This window comes from Mustela nigripes, chromosome 11, assembly GCF_022355385.1.
Source record: "Mustela nigripes isolate SB6536 chromosome 11, MUSNIG.SB6536, whole genome shotgun sequence".
In the NCBI taxonomy this organism is placed as follows: domain Eukaryota; kingdom Metazoa; phylum Chordata; class Mammalia; order Carnivora; family Mustelidae; genus Mustela; species Mustela nigripes.
Genome location: NC_081567.1, coordinates 30,304,165 through 30,321,607, shown reverse-complemented (window position 1 = coordinate 30,321,607; position 17,443 = coordinate 30,304,165). Strand labels below are relative to the sequence as shown.

General features: G+C 57.7%; 1 long non-coding RNA gene across 2 annotated transcripts; it reads left to right on the top strand.

The window, feature by feature from the left end:
- The first annotated feature begins 929 nt into the window (after positions 1-929).
- Positions 930-10,556, top strand: LOC132026902 (uncharacterized). 2 transcript variants are annotated; one of them, XR_009407032.1, is made up of 3 exons: positions 930-1,198; positions 1,688-1,906; positions 9,854-10,556. It is a non-coding gene; the product is annotated as an uncharacterized LOC132026902 (long non-coding RNA). The 2 variants fall into 2 exon arrangements; XR_009407033.1 differs by lacking the exon at positions 930-1,198 and adding an exon at positions 2,342-2,432 and having other exon boundaries at positions 1,884-1,906.
- Positions 10,557-17,443: the final 6,887 nt, after the last annotated feature.

The following is a 17,443-nucleotide window of genomic DNA, read 5'->3' as shown; positions in this document are numbered from 1 at the left end:
TCCCCCTCCGGAGTGGGGAGATTGTACCTCCATCCATCTGCCCACCCATCTGGGGACCCTTCGGTCCCCAGCAGTGACTCTCGCCAGAGGGTCTGCAGAGCCTCGTGGGGCGCAAATTGCCCATGAAAAGGGGAGGGAGAGGACAGCACCAAAACAAAGGAAGGGGACCGTGGAGGTGGGCTGGCGCTCAGGCCGACCTGAGTGGGGTTTTCTCCGCCAAGGATGACTTTCTAGGATGCTGGGACTCGTGGGGCAGAGGCACACATGTCATCACCCTGTGGGTGGACCAGTCCCCGACTGGTTCTGGGAATCGGGAGACCAGCCAGCCTCTAGGAGGTTCAGCCGTTCTTTGGAAGGGGTGGGGAGGGGGAAGAGGCAGCTGGGAGCAGTTTCTCCCTGTGGGTCTTCCTCGCTGTAGTCACAAGTGTACCCTTTACCACCACCACCACCCCCAGATGGTGAATTCAGGGCTGGCTCAAGTCACACCACCAGCATCACCCCTGAGCCCCACCCCCCGCCGCCCAGACACCACGGATGGGACATCTCTTGTCCATCTGTGGGGCACTGGCTCAATGAAGTACCTGGCATGCAAGTTGTCCAGGATGTGTCACTACAAGAAGCTGTGCTTTCCTCATCTTCCAGGAAGCCGAGCATAACCAGAGAGGTTGAGTAACTTGCCTAGAGTCACACAGCTCTAGGAAGTGGAGTCAGGATCAGCTCTCAGAACGGGTTCTGGGCTCTGATTCTTTTGCCCACTCACACCTCAACTGCCGCAGGAAAGGTTTGCTGGGATTACAGACTCGCTTAAGTTCGTTACAGTCCATCCCTACCATGGACCATCCCCAGCCATGAAAATGGTGATTGGGAATATCTCTTCCTTTGGGAAAACGTCATTGGTGTGTACTTAATGGGGAAAAGCAAGCTGCAAGAGTTGGAGGACGACAACCTACTTTTGTTCGTTTAGGAAGAGTTTTCCTAGAACGATGGCCAGATGAGGGGATGTTCCAGGCTAGCTGCAGAAACCCCGGAGGACAGAGGGCAGGGTCCCATGGGGAAGGATGGGGCCCAGCCCTCCAGGCGTGGTGCCATCAAGCTGTCCTGCCTTCTCTGTGATGGTGGCTGCCATGTCGTGGGAAAGGAGTGTCTCCACTAATGAGGATCTGAAGACCCCAGGGCCAAGGGCAGAGAGGAGCAGTGGGTAGGTGAGGAGGCTCGGGGCCCTGTGGGGTGGGAGGGAGGAAGGCAGAGCGGGTGCCCAGAATGATTCCTCTGCCTGGCATGCCTCCCTTGCCACCCTCGTGGTCAAACCTGTCAGTCCTCAAGACCAGCTCAGACATCCCCTCCTCCAGGAAGCCTCCTAGATTTCCTAGCCAGCCAGGCATTTTCCTTCCTCGGTACTTCTCCAGATTCCTTGTATAAGACTTGGGGCTTCCAAACTCCTCCCTTCAACTCTGATCTCTTTGAGGGCTCCCAACCCAGCCATCAGGGTATGGGGGGGCCCATTTTGGTAACGCTAGCCCCTCCCACGGGGACTGCTGCAAAGTGGAGCTCACCACCCTCTTGCTGGGGTCCCTGACCACCTCGAATTGCACTTCTCTCCCCACCCGGGCCTTGAGTGTCATATCTGATGGGGTCCTTACCACGCCTAGTTTGGGGGACAGTAGCACTGTGTATCCCTTCTCTACAGCCGTGGGAACCGAGCCTCAGGGAAGCTCAGGGGCTTGCTAGGCGGCGACACAGCCAACGAGTGCCAGAGCCGGAATCCAAGCCCGCTTCAGGCTGTGTCTGCAGATCGTCTCAGAGTCTGCCCACCTCCCTCTACCGTGCTTCATCATATGTGAAAATCTGATTTCTCTTTCAACGGCTGCCACAGAGAGGCCCAGGGCATGGCCACCGACAGGCAGAGGTGAGTCCTGGAATTCCAGTAACCCAGCTTTCCTGTGATGCCTCCCCATGCCGGCTCTCCTTCCTGCTGATGGTGCATCCCTGTTGGGGTGGGGGAAGACTGAGGCCCAGGAGGCCCACGGCTCCCAGCCCACCTGGCTCCGACGACGCCAAGCCCTGGCTGGCCCCCACACCCCTGGTTTCTGAGCCCGGCTGAGCCCATGAAGGTCTGTGCCTTGCCTGGAGCCTCCCGGAGGGCATCTGAGAAATAGGCTTCCTGCTCAAAGTCCGGCCAACTTTCCGGAAAGGAGCAGGGGAAGCTGGGAAGGAACACAGAGGGGACCAGGTAGCTGACAGGCACGCTTCCTGCAAGAGGAAAGTTGACCCATCGCTTCTGGGAACTGGGATGGCTCCGTGATAGCACGGTGCCCTTTGACACCACCACCCCCCCACCCAGGGGAGCACCCAGCTGGAGCTGTTGACAGCACCTTCCTCCTTCCCAGGGAAACACAGCTGGACCGCTTGGAGTCTCCACGTCTGACACCCAGGTGTGCCTCTCCAGCCACCTGTCTGGCTGCCACCCAGGGCGCCCAGCTGAGGGCTGCGGGGGGGGGGGGGGCGGTGGGGGGGTGCCTGCCGCCCAGGCTGGGTCATTGGAGCTGAGCCGGGAGCTGACTGGCGGGGCCCAGCCCGGCTGCTGAGTCCTGCTTCCTGTTCCCGCCGCTATGCAAATGCAGGGGTGGGGGGGATCTGGGCCTCTCCTGGGGCAGGCTTCCCGGAATGATGGCATCGATTGTCCTGAGAAACCTGGCCCCCCCCCCGGGGGGGGGGCCCTCTGTAAGAGGAGAAGGCTGTAAATAGCTGAGATCCCTTTTCCTCCTGGGGCAGCCCTGGACATGGGAGCCTGCGTGTGAGGCCGATGGGGGCAGCCGTACCTGCACTGGCCTGGTGGGTGGGAAGCGGGAAACAGAGGTGGCCTCGCTGGCTCTCCTTCCAGGGCCCAGAGCCCGCCATGCCCCGTCCCCTCTATTTACACACAAGGAAACTGAGGACACCAGACCGGCCCGGGACCTGCCTGGGTGTCGCCTCTCTCCCACTCACCAGGCCTCACCCCAGCAGCGGCGGCACATTTCTGCTCGCCATTATTTCTCTTCCAGCCCCCACGGCCTTGGCGGCCTCGGGTCCCAGCCCGAGCCTGGCTGCCTGGTCTCCCACCCCAGGCCCTGCTGTGCAAGGAAGGGGTCCTTCTTAAGCGTACAACGGACCATGTCACTCCACTGCCCAGACATCAAGCCTCCCTCGGATCTGGGCGCCACAGACTGGTGCATCGTCAGACCCCCACCCCAGCCCCCGTGTGGCCTCCTCTCTCTGCACCCCTGCCTCACACATACCCCAAGTAATGCCACAATTCTTCTTCGGTGCTTGCTCCTGCGCCTCAAGGGCTTAGCTCAAGCTGCTGTCTTTTCCTGGGATGGCATTTTCTCTGCGTAGCATTGCCACCTCCAGGAAGCCTTCCTGGATGCCCTCAGGAGGACCAGGGCCTCCTGTGGGCCCCCACCTTCTGCATGTCCCCCTGTCGTGACACAGAGAGCTTCCATTGTCCCTTTAGCGTCCATCTGCTTCCCTGGTCCGGGGCCTCCTTGAGGAACCAGCTCTCAGAAGAAGCCAGGATGGGGCAAAGCAGATGGACATTTCACGTGTACTTAGGACATCGGCCTACGGGGTGGAGGAAGGATGGCCTCTTCCCTCCCCACCACCCCACACCCTTCCTGGGAACATGCAGAACCCTCTTCTTGGGTCTGCTTCGAAGGACCTGACCATGAGGACAGTTGGTGATCAGACTGGGAAGGCCAAGAAGAAAGGAGAGGCTGAGTCCAGGCTTTGGCTCCTGCGGCTGTCCCGAGACCGGGTGCGCAGGACTGAGGTCAATGAACGGGGGCAGGTGCTACGAGACAAGTTGATATGTCGTCCATGGCACCCTGGGCAAGTCGCCCTCCAGAATAAATGGGCCTGCACCCCAGCAAGGCCCCCCTTCCCAGCCAGGGGCTGACCAGCCTTTTCCTGGCCCCAGTTGGATGCACGGAGGCCTGGACATCTGCACTGAGGGGCCAGAAGGGGGCCTTTCTGGAAAGTGCCTCCCGGGGGACAAGGCTGGTCCCAGAAGTCATGACTCATGAGGGAAGCAACCCAATCAAGCAGCTCTCCCCCATCCAAGGCAAGGGGTGCCTCACAGGCGCTTGCCCCCGAGGGGCGCAGCCTCTTGTCGTCCTCAGAGTTGGGATGGGCATGGTGACCCCTCCCATCTCTGCCTTGACCTCAGGCCGCCCGTGAACCCCACGGGGCCCAGGGGCCGTGGCCACTGGGCGGATAGGGGGCCGAACTCTGGACTTGGCAAAGTCATACTGTGATACAGAGCTCCGGCGCAGCCTCTTGACACCTTTCTGCTCTGCGAGGCCAATGCCCAGATTTCCCACACGGGAATTCCCCAGGTCTCTCTCCCTCTTCCCCCCACACCCCGTGGAGTCATCACAGTGTGCGGGTACCCGTCATCCAAACTCTCTTCCCAGCACCAGCGTGGGAGAGAGCCAAGCTCTGGGCAGACGGCGGCTCAGCCCTGGGGCTTTTCAGCCCCTACATGTACCCCTCACCCCTCCCATGCCTCCGAGGGATGCTCCGTGGTCCGTGGGCCCTGCCTTGCCTCTCCTGGCTGTGAGTCCTGGGGCAAGGCCAGGACACAGCCCTTGGCATACCTCGGGGCCCTGGGTGGGGCTCCTCTGTGGCTCCCCCCCCTTGCCTTCCCATTCATAAACCCCTGTTGTAGGGCCAGTCATGCACACTCAGGAGGGCCTTCTGGCCGCTCGAGAGAGATCTGTGCGATGCATTGCAGCCACCGCTCTGATGGCCTAAGGTTTTATTTACTTATTTGACATTCAGTTGGTCTTTTTGAAAATTTGGTTCAAGTGCCAAAGGGGCCCAAGAGCCGCCCCCCTTCAACCAGACCTTAGCCACCCCGCTCGCTCCGTGATACGAGTTTCTGTTTCCTTCAAGGAGACTTAGAGCGGCTACTCCAACCTATCCACAGCTACGAAACGAGTTACCCCAAACCTAGCCCCTTAAAATACCAATAAACCTTGATTGCCTCACTGTCTGTGGGTGGGAGGAATTTGGGAACAGCCCAGTAGGGGGGGTTCTTGCTCCGAGTCTGGCACGAGGCTACAGTCAAGATGTCAGTCGGGGCCTGATCATCCGCAGGCTCGACCGGGGCCGGAGAAGCCGCTTCCAAGATGGCGCCCTCCTGTGGCAGAGGGCCTTTGCTTATCACACAGCTGCTCCAACGTCCTTACAACATGGCAACCGGCTCCCCCCCCAGGATGAGGGAGCCAAAAGGGGAGCAAGGTAGAAGCCACAGTAGCTTTTATGAGCGAACCTCGGAAGACACACATTCCCGCTGTATCCTTTTAGTGACACAGATCCACCCTACTTAGTGTGGGAGAGGACCAACCACACCAGGGCACGGGTACTAGGAGGTAAGAATTAAAAGTGTCCCCTGGAGGACGCCTACCACATGTACCATCCTACACCTTGCTTTTTTTTTTTTTTTTTTCGCTGAACAAATCTCCAGAATAGGTGCATGTTAATGCACTAGAGTGACTTGATTTCTTTTAACTGCACAGTATTCCTTGTCGGGGCACCGTAATGCATTTACTCAGTCCCCCCACCGGGTCCTCTATCCGGGTTATTCTTAATCTTTTGCTCTTACAGTTGGAGCTAGAGTGACCGCCTTCATACAGGAATGGTCTCCTGCCTACATGGAGGGTTAATACTCAGAACGGGATGGTTACGTCAAAGGATGGGGTCATTTGCAAACATAGGTGTAAAGTCTTTGCTACTTCCTGGATTGAGGTATGAGGCCCATTTGTCTTCCCCTTGAACTGGAGTGGACTCTTGTTTTTTGTTTGTTTGTTTGTTTGTTGAGAGAGAGAGAGAGAGAATCTTAAGCACAGGCTCCATGCCCAGCACAGAGCCTGACGTGGGGCCCAATCTCATGACCCTGAGACCATGACTTGAGCCAAAATGAAGAGTCAGATGCTTTACCGACTGAGCTGCCCCGATGCCCCTGGAGTGAACTCTCAAGGACTTCAGCAGAGAGATCGCCACGGAAGGGATAGTATGTGACATCTGAGACTACATCACGGAAGGTCACACAACTCCCACCTTGTCTGCTGCAACTCTGCCCTTGGTGCCTTGAACAGCAGGGGGAGACTGCCGTGATGTGGCAAAAGCCAAGACGTGAAGACCTTGTGTATCTGCCCATTGGTCAACAGCCCCAGTGACATCTGGCTTTTGAGTCCTGCCAGCAAAGGTGCCAGTCACCTGAGCAAAGAAGTCTCCAGACATTCTGAGTTACTTCCCGGAGGCCTCGGACTTCACGAACTACACACCTGGAATTAAAGGTGGGGGCGTGGCTTACCTGTACCAGACACATAACACACATGTCAGCTCATTTCACCCGCTCAACGACCCCTCGGGGCCTGTGTTGTCATCTCCTTGTTTTAGAGATCAGGAGACCAAAGCTCAGAGAGGTTCAGCAACTTGCCCAAGACCTCACAGGCAGTGACTGGGGAACTGAGATGCTCATTTGGGTCTCCCTGACTCCAGAGGCCCCCCTCCCGCCAGGCACAGAGTGGTCGGCAGAAGGAGGGCGCCGGGCACCTTCCAGAACGTGCCGTATGGAATTTCAGCCATACGGAATTTCTAGATTGAAGGGACACACCGCGTTAGATCAAAAGGCCCATGCCCTGGGACCACTGGGAGCTATCTTTGGCAAAACACACTTGAACATGATGCATTCACTTTCCCTGCCAATGTAGTTTAGGCAGAAAGGGAAACGTCAGCTCTCTCCTCTTGCCAGGAATTCTGTCCACTGAGAATCTTGACTGGCCGGAGGTTCTCATCAGCCATTCATGACGCCTGCTGACCAGCAAATTAACGAAGGCATTGCTTCCTTCAGCAGGAGGAAAACTTCTTGCAAAGGAAAATCCAGTCAAAGCAGTTTGCGGGAGAGCACGTGGGCCCTCCCCCCTGCTGGCGGTGGGTGGAATTGCAGCTCAGCTCTACTAGACAAAGGGGACCTGGAGAGAGGGTCGCGCACCAGGGCCATTGCAGGAATGGGAGGCATGCTTGGAAGGACAGCTCCGGTCAGAGGCAGCGCCATGTCTTGGCTAAGCCTGCAGTCTCCAGGGTTCGATGACCTGAGTTCAAATCCCTGCCCCGCCACGTCTTGGCTAAGCCTGCAGGCTCTGGGGTCCGAGACCTGAGTTTAAATCCTTGCCCCGCCACAGGTCGGTTAGGGAAACAGAAACCACAGCTAGTATTTCAAACAAAGGAAAATGGTCGCCTGATTTATGGGGCCACTAGAGGTTAGCACCCCTTTTCGTCAAGGGGAAGAGGAGGAGATAGTGCCCAGGAACCCAGGAGGTGGTGCCCCCTGTGGAAGCAGGAATAGCAGTGGAACTTTTATCTATTTCTTTAAAGATTGTATATATTTACTTATTTTAGAGAGAGAGAGAGAGCACGAGCAGGGGGAGGAGCAGAGGGAGAGGGAGAGAGAATCCCTAGTGGACTCCAGGCAGAGCACAGAGCCCAGCGCGGGGCTTGATCTCCGGACCCTGAGATCCTGACCTGAGCCGAAACCGAGAGTCAGACGCTCAGCTGACTTAGCCACCCAGACGCCCCAGCAGTGGGACTTTTAAAAGAAGGGACTTTCCGGGACGCCTGGGTGGCTCAGTGGGTGAAGTGTCTGCCTTCAGCTCGCGGGTCATGATCCCACACTCCCGGGATCGAGCTCCATGTTAGGCTCCTTCCTCAACTCTCTGCTCCCTCTCCCACTGCCCCTGCTTGTGTGCGCTCTCCCTCTCTCTCTCTCTGCCAAATAAATAAAATCTTATTTTCTTTTAAATAAAAGAAGGGACTTTCCTTCCCACAGGAGCTGGTGCCACAGAGGAGTCCCCACTGTGGCCCAAGGTGCCCCCCAACACGGACAGAGGGAGGAATGCCCTGCTTCTCCCTTCCTGTCCCCCACTGACAGGATGGCCCCCACGGGCCAGCAGCCCGCGGCCCAGCCAGCCTCGGAAACGTGGCTCCTGTCCAACCGCACAGAAGTGAGCAGGGCGTGGGTCTGAGAGCAAACGAGCAGACCCACGCCCTCCTCCACGCCTGGCACCTCCATTCCCTAAATGACACCCCGAGACTGCTCTGGGCCTCAGTTTCCTCCTCCTTAAGACAGGGATAACATCCTCCTTCATGGACCCTCTGAGAGGGTCTCGAGAATGAAGCCAGGGCCAAGCTCGGGGCATGGAGCTGGGCACCAGAGAGGTAGGCACTGAGGGACCAGGGTGGGGGGCCCCTCAGCCAAATGCTCGGCCCCACTAGAAGGTGCCAGTGCTGTCCGTGGGGATTGCAGCCAAGCACCCACATCAGATGTGAGGATGGGGGGCAGGGGGGCAGCTTGGCAGCCACGGCCCTTTACCAACCCCCTGCCTTTCGGCGGGGTGTCCCAGACGAGGCTCTGCTTTCTGAAGCCTGCCTGCGTGCGTGTGTGCATGTGGTGCGCGTGCGTGTGTGAGTGTGTGTAAGTCTGAGCACCTCCGGTGTGTGGAGATGTGTGCTGGGGCGAGTGGGGTGCTGCCGGGTGAGGGTCTGGTGCTCTATCCTCCTGAAATCAAGCTTGATGAGCCTTTCAAGAAATCCCCCAAACCCTGGCCCCCTGGGCCCTCACCTCAGGGCAGGGTAGGGAGGCCCCAGGCTTGGAGGCGGGGGTGCCGGGGGCTGAGGCTCCTCTCCTTGAGACCAAGCTGCCTCTTGCCGGCTCTGTGATCTCGGCAGCCCACAGACCCTCTTCTGTGCCTCAGTTTCCCCCTCTGTAAGATGGGGATAAGAACCGGAACTCACAGGACAGTGGTCAGGATTCCGGGCATTGGCGCTGAGAAAGTGCTCGGCCCAGGGCCTGGGCTGTGGGAACTGCTCGAAGGTGTCAGCTGCTCCTGCCATTAGGTTTAAAGCTGAAATCAAGAGTCAGATGCTTAACCCACTGCTCCCCCCGAGGTGCCCCCCAATTCACCGTTTTACAGTGAGCTGATTAGTGGAACGTAGCACATTCACAGTCATACAATCCTCACCTCTACTAGTTCTAGAACATTTTTATCTCCCCCAAATAAAATCCCGTGCCCGTTAGCAGTCAGCCCCCATTCTCTGCACCCCCAGGCCCCCTGCAACCACCCCTCCCTGCTCTCTGTGTCTATGACTTTGCCCCTTCCGGACGCTGCCAACGAATGGAATCGTACAGTCTTCCATGTCTGACTTCTTTCCCTTAGCATGACCATTTCCACGTCCCTCCGTGTAGTAGCATGAGAATTTTGTTCCTGTGAGTCCCACAATCAATCCGCTAATACTTTTGGAAAATGAGGGGCAGCTGGGTGGCTCAGTGAGTTAAGCCTCTGCCTCGGCTCAGGTCATGGAATCAGGGTCCCGGGATCGAGCCCCGCATCGGGCTCTCTGCTCAGCAGGGAGCCTGCTTCCTCCTCTCTCTCTGCCTGCCTCCCTGCCTACTTGTGATCTCTGCCTGTCAAATAAATAAATAAGATCTTTAAAAAAAGAAAATGATTTTTACAAGTATCGGTGGCAGTGGGAGCACTTGGGTGGCTCCGTCGGTTGAGTGACCGACTCTTGGTTTCAGCCCAGGTCAGGGTCTCGGGGTCATGGGATCCAGCCCGGCGTCGGGCTCCCGTGCTCAGCGTGGGAGTCAGCTGGCGCTTCCCCTTCCCCCCGTCCCTCCCGACAAATACATAAATAGATCTTTAAAAAAAATAAAATGGTGAATTTTATGTTATGTGTCTTTACTACAGCATTTTAAGAAGATAATTGATGGTGTAACAATCCTGCCTGTGGCCCTGTTTTCTTCATTTTGCAGGTGAGAAAGCTGAGGGCCAGAGAGGTGAGCAGCCCGTCCGAGGTCGCACAGCCCTCCTAGACCTTGGCTGTGAGCCATCGCCCGCCACCGTTGCAGGAAGCGTTCCTGGAAAGCAAGCCGGCCCTGGGTTCCTTGTAGAGATCAGAGGAGCCACAAGATCCCCAGGCCAGGGCAGAGGTCCCCACCCTGGACGCTGGTGACACTTCCCCTGGGAGGGCGGGGCTGGGACATGAAGATCTCAGCCCTGAACACCGAGTTCTCCCGCTACAGGGTTCTCAGTAGACTGGGGACAGCCTGTCCTGACTGGCTTCCTGTCACCTCCCCCACCCTCCCCACCATCTCCTGGCCTGTCTCTGGGGCTCCCAGCAGAGGAGAGGGGATCTTGGGGGCACTCCTGAGCTAAAAGGCTGTCATAGCTTACAAGACGCCGCCCCTCTTGGCTCTTCACGGAAGGAATTTTTTTTTTCCCCCAGTTAATCCAAGCGATGCATGGCAATGTGATAGAACATCAAATATGGGGGCGACTCGGGGGGCACAGTCGGTTGAGCGTGTGACTCTTAATTTCTGCTCAGGTTATGGTCTCAGGGTCCTGGGATGGAGCCCCACATCGGGCTCCACGCTCACTGGGGAGTCTGCTTGAGGAATCTCTCCCTCCCTCTCCAGCTGCCCTCCCCATGCTCTCTCTCACTCTCTCTCTCTCATATAAATAAATCTTTTTAAAAAGGCATAAAATACAGAGAAACTGAATATCCCATGCCTGGAAATATACAGGTAACACGTCCTTTCCCCTCCTCCCCCCTGCAACTCTTTCTTCCTTCCTTCCTTCTTCCCACCAACATTTATTGAGCACCAGCTGTATGCCAGGCATTGGAAACATATCAGGGAACAAAACCAAGTCTCTGCTGTTGCTCTGTTGCCGTCGTGGAGGGACTTTCCGTGCCTGCGAGACCGTAGATGTCCCTGAGGCAGAAGGCAAGCAAGGGTGTTTGTTGAACACTTTCTCCGAGCTGTTCCGTGTGCTCTCCATGTACTCTCTCAGCTCAGCCTCACCACAGCCCCCTGAAGTGCTTGCGACACCAAGGCCCAGAGAGGGCCGGTGACTTGCCCAAGGTCACACAGCAGCCAGGGGCAGAGGCGGGAGTGAGCCCGGGCTCCCTCTCCAGGGACACGGCAGCCCATGATGAGGACGGTAGGACCCAGGTTTCTCTCTGTGGCCCGGGCCTTGTTTCACAGGCTGCCGCATCGGGCTGCGTCAGCCAGCAAACCTTCTAAGCTCCCCGCAGCAGAAGCCCGCAAAGCCAGTGGTGACGTCCCCGCCTCCCGCAGACGGCCCCTTCACCCCACCTCCATTCCCACAGCTTGGGGCACCACCCAGGCCCATCCCGCCAGGTAGACACCCGCCCCGCCCCAGGCTCCCTGGGCCCAGGGTCACCTCCCTGGGGAGTGGACGCCACTCCCAGCCCGAGACCCAGCCTGGTTTCTCTTTCTGGCGGCATCTGCCGTCCCCGCTTCTGTCACCCACAACTATTCTGGGCCTCTGGCCCCTTTCACTTTCTGCTCTGCCTCTTCCTGCCTCGGTGGTTCCCCGACACCCCGTGCTCCCCCTCACCCGCCCCAGCTTTCTCTCCATACCCCTGTCTCCCCAGGGCTCAGCCCTGAAGTCAGAGAGGCCAGAGGCAAGGCGTACGCAGGTCTGGGTGTGAGTCCTCACTCTGTGCTTCCCTGGCTAGGTGACCTTGGCCAGCCTCTTCGCTGCGCACCTGACATCTCCACCTGGAAAGTGGGATGCTACTCATGCTTGCCTTGCAGTGCCTCCGGCGGACCGCAGCTCCTTGGAGAACCTCCCAGGGATCTCATCCCAGCAGGGGATCCCCACAGAGTGGGAGCACAGGTCTCCTTCCGCACCAACCCCCCATCACCCCCAACTGGACTGCCAAGGTCCCATCCCCCGCAGGCTGGGTGCTGAGAATACGGCAGGGGTGAGGGGCAGCCAAGACAGCCCTGGGTTGGGCTCCAGCTCTGCTCTGCTGTGGCCAAGTCCCTGCCCCTTTGTGGACCTCAGTTTCCACGTCTATGAAGTGAGGCATCCGGACACAGGCAGAGTGCTGGAGGCAGAGCTAAAGGAGCCCACGGGATGGTGGGAGCCCCAAGTCCCTTGACTTGGGCAGAAAGCAGTTCTAGGAAGGCTCCTGGGAGAGGAGACCCATGAGCAGAGTTTCTAAGGATAATCGTATTCATGAGTCCTAGAAGGTGGGCCCAAGCAGTCCAGAGGGAGAAATTGGCAGGTGCAAAGGCTCAGGGGCAGGGGTTTGGGAGGAGGGAGAAGGAATGAGGCTAGTCTTCTGGAGCAGATCTCACAGCCTGCTACCCCTCGGTCAGACCCTGCCCACCCAGGCCATGGGGAGCAACTGGAGGGCTATGAGCTCCTGTCGCCAAGTCCAGCTTCCGGAGGCAGAAGCCAAACCTTATCCATCTGTGACTTTCTTGCATCCAGCCATGGCATCATGGCAGGAAGATGGAGTCAATGAACAGATGACATGTCCTGGTCCTCTAAAAGGCCTCGCGTCTGACAAGCAGGCACCCACTGAAGCTGTCAGGCCCCTGTGTCACTGGCTATTGCTGCATAAACCAGCCTCCCGGAACAAGTGATGGCAAACGGGACACACTTACTACTGCTCACGAGTCTGTGGCTCGGCTAGGTGAGGCTTCTGGTCCGGGCAGGGCTGGGCTGATCTGGACTGGCGCACCCAGCGGGGGCTGGTCTGGGCTGCTAGGACGGTCCCTCTCTGCTCCGTGTGACCTCTCGTCATCCAGCAGGAAGAAGCCAGGAGGTGGCACAGGGACGCTCTGTCACCTTGGTCGCTCCCTGTGGCCTAAAACAGCCCGGGTTCTGGGGATGAGGGTGTAGACTTGGTAAGGAGAGGCACAGCCAAGGCACAGACACTTGGAAGGATGAAGAACTGGGGCTATTTCGTTCCATCAATGGGACACCTTCCAAGGCTTCCTGCTGCTTGGACCACAGCACCATTCATGACTCTCCGGGACCTCTTGGTCTCTGTGAACATGCACCTGCCTAAACAGGCCAGGTCAGAGCTCTGGGGCTCAGGCTTTCTTCTCTTCAGTGATGCTCTTGCATGCAACCCCCAAGCTTCTGCCTTCCGTGTCATGCCGGGGCCACCGCCTGCCCGCAGCACCCAAGACTCAGCCCCCGTGGTTGAACCAATAGCCATCCATCCGGGCCCAGAAGCCCTGGGTTCTGGCGAGCTGGGCGCTGCCCATTCCTCCCTGTGCAGCACCAGGGGAGTCTCCTAACCTCTCTGAACCTGAGGTTCCAGAAAATGAAGAAATGAAACCTACCTTCTGCATGGCTCACACTGAATGAGAGAAGTTGGAGATATTGTAAAAGCTCCATCAAGCACTGAAAATTTGCATTCTTGCTTCCTAGTACCAAAACAATAATAATGACAATGGTCATAGAAAGATCCAGCAGTCACACAGCCCCCATGATGGGTCAGGCACACTACTGAGCATTTTACACGCACCTCATTTGATGCTCCCAGCAGCTCCTTTGCTCAGAACCCTCCTGTGCTCCTGTCCCACTCTAAGTAGAAGCCAAACTCCCTCCACAAGTCCCTATGTGATCTAATATCCCCTAACCTCTGGCCTCACCTTTCTTCACTCCCTTACACTGCACCAGACACCCTTACCTCTTTCCTTGAACATGCTGCCTCAGGACCTTTGCACCCACTCTTACTTCTGCCTGGAATGCTCTTGCCATATCCAGATAGATAGCTCATTCACCCCTTTTAGCTTTCTGCTTCTCAGAAAGGCCTTCCCCCGACCATCCAAATAATAAAGCAACCCACACCTGGCACTTTCTAGCCTCCCTGCCAGTGTTATGTTATTCCATAACACTCAGCCACATCTGACGCCCTCCTTAATTATTAACATCGTTAATAATTGTGCCCTGTGTCTCCTCCTGCTAGACTGTGCGATCCTGAAGGGGAGGAGAGATTTGGTCTGGTTTTGTCACTGCTAAGACTTCGGAGCCAAAAAGAATGCATGGCATGTAGTAGGGGCTCGACCCATGCTTGTTGAGAATGAAGGCATCCAGGTCCCTATGAGGTAAATGCCAGGGTAGCTCCTGCTTCCTGGCTGAGATCTCCGAGCTCAGGGACAGAAACGTGCTCCTGGCCATACACCAGGAGCCCTGATAGGACTCTAACCCGAAGCTCACAGATTCTTGGCTTTGAACTTCAGGACCAGGACTCGTGTCCCAGCCCTAGCCTCAGATTGTCCTGGTCCTCTAGCCCGCCTCTGCTCCTGAATCTGCCAGATGGGGCAGACTCAGGGTGGGCTTCTTTCTGGCGTCTCCGCTGGTGGCCCGTGACCGGGAGAACCACAGAGACCTGGAGTGGAGCCACAGGACACCAGGGGTCCCCCAAGTGGACAAAGGCCTTTCTGAGCAGCAAGCTAATGGCGACTGGGAATCCAAGGGACTGGACCAGCCCCTAGAGGACGGCATTCCTCACACCTCCAGGGGTGAGCGCCTTCCAGCTGGATTCAGGCTCCAGACCCTCCCTGACCCCCTGCTCTGGGCCCCTCTTGCTCGAGCCTAGGGTCCCAGGGGTGATTTGGACGTGGCTATGCGGGTGGGAGCTGGGGGACAAGACAAGATCCTTCACCCTGTACAAGGGTGCCGTTTGCATCCGATTCCTTCCAATCTTGCTGGTGGGAGAAGGTGTTTCTCCATTTCTGCTCCCAAGCTCGTTCTGGATTTTGGTGAAATTCAGTCCCCATGGGGACGGAGGTCCCTATTTCCTTGCAGAACATCAGCGGGGGGCTGCTGTCAGCTCTAGAGGGGACCTCCACACGTGGTCCCTCCCGCCCCTTCCACTCCAGCCACAGTGGGTCGTATCTTTCTCAGACAGCAACCCTGCGATCTCCCGTCTTCTGGCCCCAGATGAAGTCGGGCCGCTCGATAGTCTCCCTTCCGTAGAGTCAGCTGCGCCTTAGAGCATACCCTACTCACAGGAGCTGAATCTGTCCCGTGGGCGTCCTGGGGTCCTCAGGATGGGGCAGGTGGTGGGAAATGACAGTGCTGTCTTGGGATTCTTCCTGCCGTCATGCAAAGGGTTCGGATGCTTTGCTCTGCGGAAGTAAAACGCGGATGCCGCGGTGGCGGAGTCATTCTGACTCGGAAGCTCGTGTCCTCCTGTTTTGAGACCTTCCTTCTTCCCTTTGTTTTCTTTGTTCCCACTCCGAGGAGTTGGATGTGGCCGCTTGTGGAATAATCCTCTGGTTTTCTTGTCTCCTTTCTCGTATTTTCAATCTCTTTGCCTTTCTGGGAGATTTCTGGAAGCTTCCGCTCCGGCGCTCATGTCCCAATGTTCCTTTATAAAGCCCCGTGTTCTTTTCTTAGACACATGCAACATCTTGTATTTCTCTGAGGGTCGCTTGCCGTCTTGGCTGTCCGAGCCCCCCAGCACCGTGTGTTATCTAGGGAATACTCTTCCTCAGCCGAGTTGGGTCTCTTTTCGTTTTACAGGCCTGCCTTGCGTGTCCGGTGATCCTTGGTGATGAGTTCCTATTACAGCGCGGGAAGCTGAGAACAGGTTATGGAAGCCACGTGCCCGGAGGCAGGGCGTGTGGACCGGTGAGTCTCACCCGGGAGACGGGGCAGGGGCTGGATCCCAGACTTGGCGAGCAAACTGTCTTCTCCCGGGCAGGTCGGTTTCTCTGAAGAGGACCCCCAGCCTCCTGCAGGGGGTGGGGTGGGACGGGGTCGGGTGGGGAGCAGGGCTGCCGGCTTGCAAGGACCAAACAGGGGCACGGGGAAGGGGGTGCCTTGCTGACAAGCGTGTGGCCTTTCCCTTCGCCCCTGTGTGTCAGGCCTGACCCCGCCCTCAATTCAACCTGTCATCCTCAAGTTCAAGTCTTCCCCGCACAGTTTTTATTTAGATGGTATGTTTATTAAGGGTGTGGGGTGAGAGGCTGCTAGAGACGGGTGGGCTAAGGGCTCCCCAGATTATCCCGTGGCACCTCCATGAGGCCAGGTGCTGGGGTGTAAAAATGAACCGGACAAGCTCTGCTGTCAAGGTTGAAGACCTGCAAATTTCTCAGGACAGGCTCTGCTGTCAAGGTTGAAGACCTGCAAATTTCTCAGGACCTCTTGTGCGCTGGGTCTAGAATTTGGATCAGGGTTCTGTCCCTCAAGGAACAGTTGGCCACATCTGGGGACTTCTTTGGTGTCACAATGGGGGCCGCGGGCGGGTCGTTGTGGGTACTACTGGTGTCTAGTGGGGACAGGTCTGCTACGACACAGACGACAGCCCCCACAGCAAAAGGTGACCTACCCCTGAATGGCAGCAGTGCTGAAGTGGCATGTCCCTGCTCGGCCATGATCAAAGACCCCTTCTTTTTTTTTTTTTTTTTTTAAGATTTTATTTATTTATTTGACAGAGAGATCACAAGTAGGCAGAGAAGTAGGCAGAGAGAGAGGGGGAAGCAGGCTCCCTGCTGAGCAGAGAGCCCGACGCGGGACTCGATTCCAGCACCCTGAGATCATGACCTGAGCCGAAGGCAGCGGCTTAACCCACTGAGCCACCCAGATGCCCCCAAAGACCCCTTCTTGCCTTCAAGGGCAGGGAGGGGAGAATTTCTAGATTCCTCCTCAACACCTGCTGTGTGCTCTCGCGGCAACCCTATGGCTTAGAGAGCCTCAGCCCATTTGCTGGATGGAGAATCAAAGGCTGAACCAGCCACAGGAGGATGTTGGTGGGGGCGGCTAGGGAGGGGGAGGAGACCAGCCAGGTGGCGGGGGTATGGGGCAATACCCCTGCTCTCGGCCTGGGTCGGGTGTGTGTGTTGTGGGGGGCCCGTGGTGCTTGCCTTCCTGCCCAGCCCCCGTCCCGCTCCCTCAGCCTCGGGGGCAGTGCAGAGGACAGCGGCTGCCAGGGTGTGAGCCAGCCCAGCCCCGCGGCCCTGCCTGACGTTGGTCCCCACCAAGCCATGTGACGTGACCAGGCCACAAGAAAGAGGTTTCAACAAGCGTTATCGGTTCCTGGAACTCCGACTCGGCGGCTTCCCCGAAGAAGACCGGCTGTGTGCGACGGTCCCTGCTGCCCCTTTCCTCCTCCGCTGTCCCCGCAACCTCCCCCCCCCCCCCCGCCTGTCTCAATCTGACTACCTGGAAACACCCCCACCCCGCGCCCCACTCGGGCCGGCATCCTCTGGCCGGGCCGGCCGCTCAGCGACATCCCCAGGAGCCCCAGGCACGGCCCCTCTGGAGCACCGCTCCGACAGCCCCTGGGGAGCTCGGGCTGGGCTGGACAAGCCTGCGACCCCCAGGGATCGAGAAACCCACCCCTCCTCCCTGCCCTGGCTCCTCTGACTCCAGCTCTTGGCAGCCAGGCTGGGCACAGATCCGCCTCAGTGTTCCTGGCAATAAATGGACACAAACCTCCCCCCTTCCCATTTCTTCTGCCCACCAGACAGTGGCCCCTCAGCAGGCAGGCACCCCATTTCAGTTTTTTTTTTGTTTTTGTTTTTGCTTTTATTTTGTCTTGCTGGCTTTGGAGATCCAGAGCG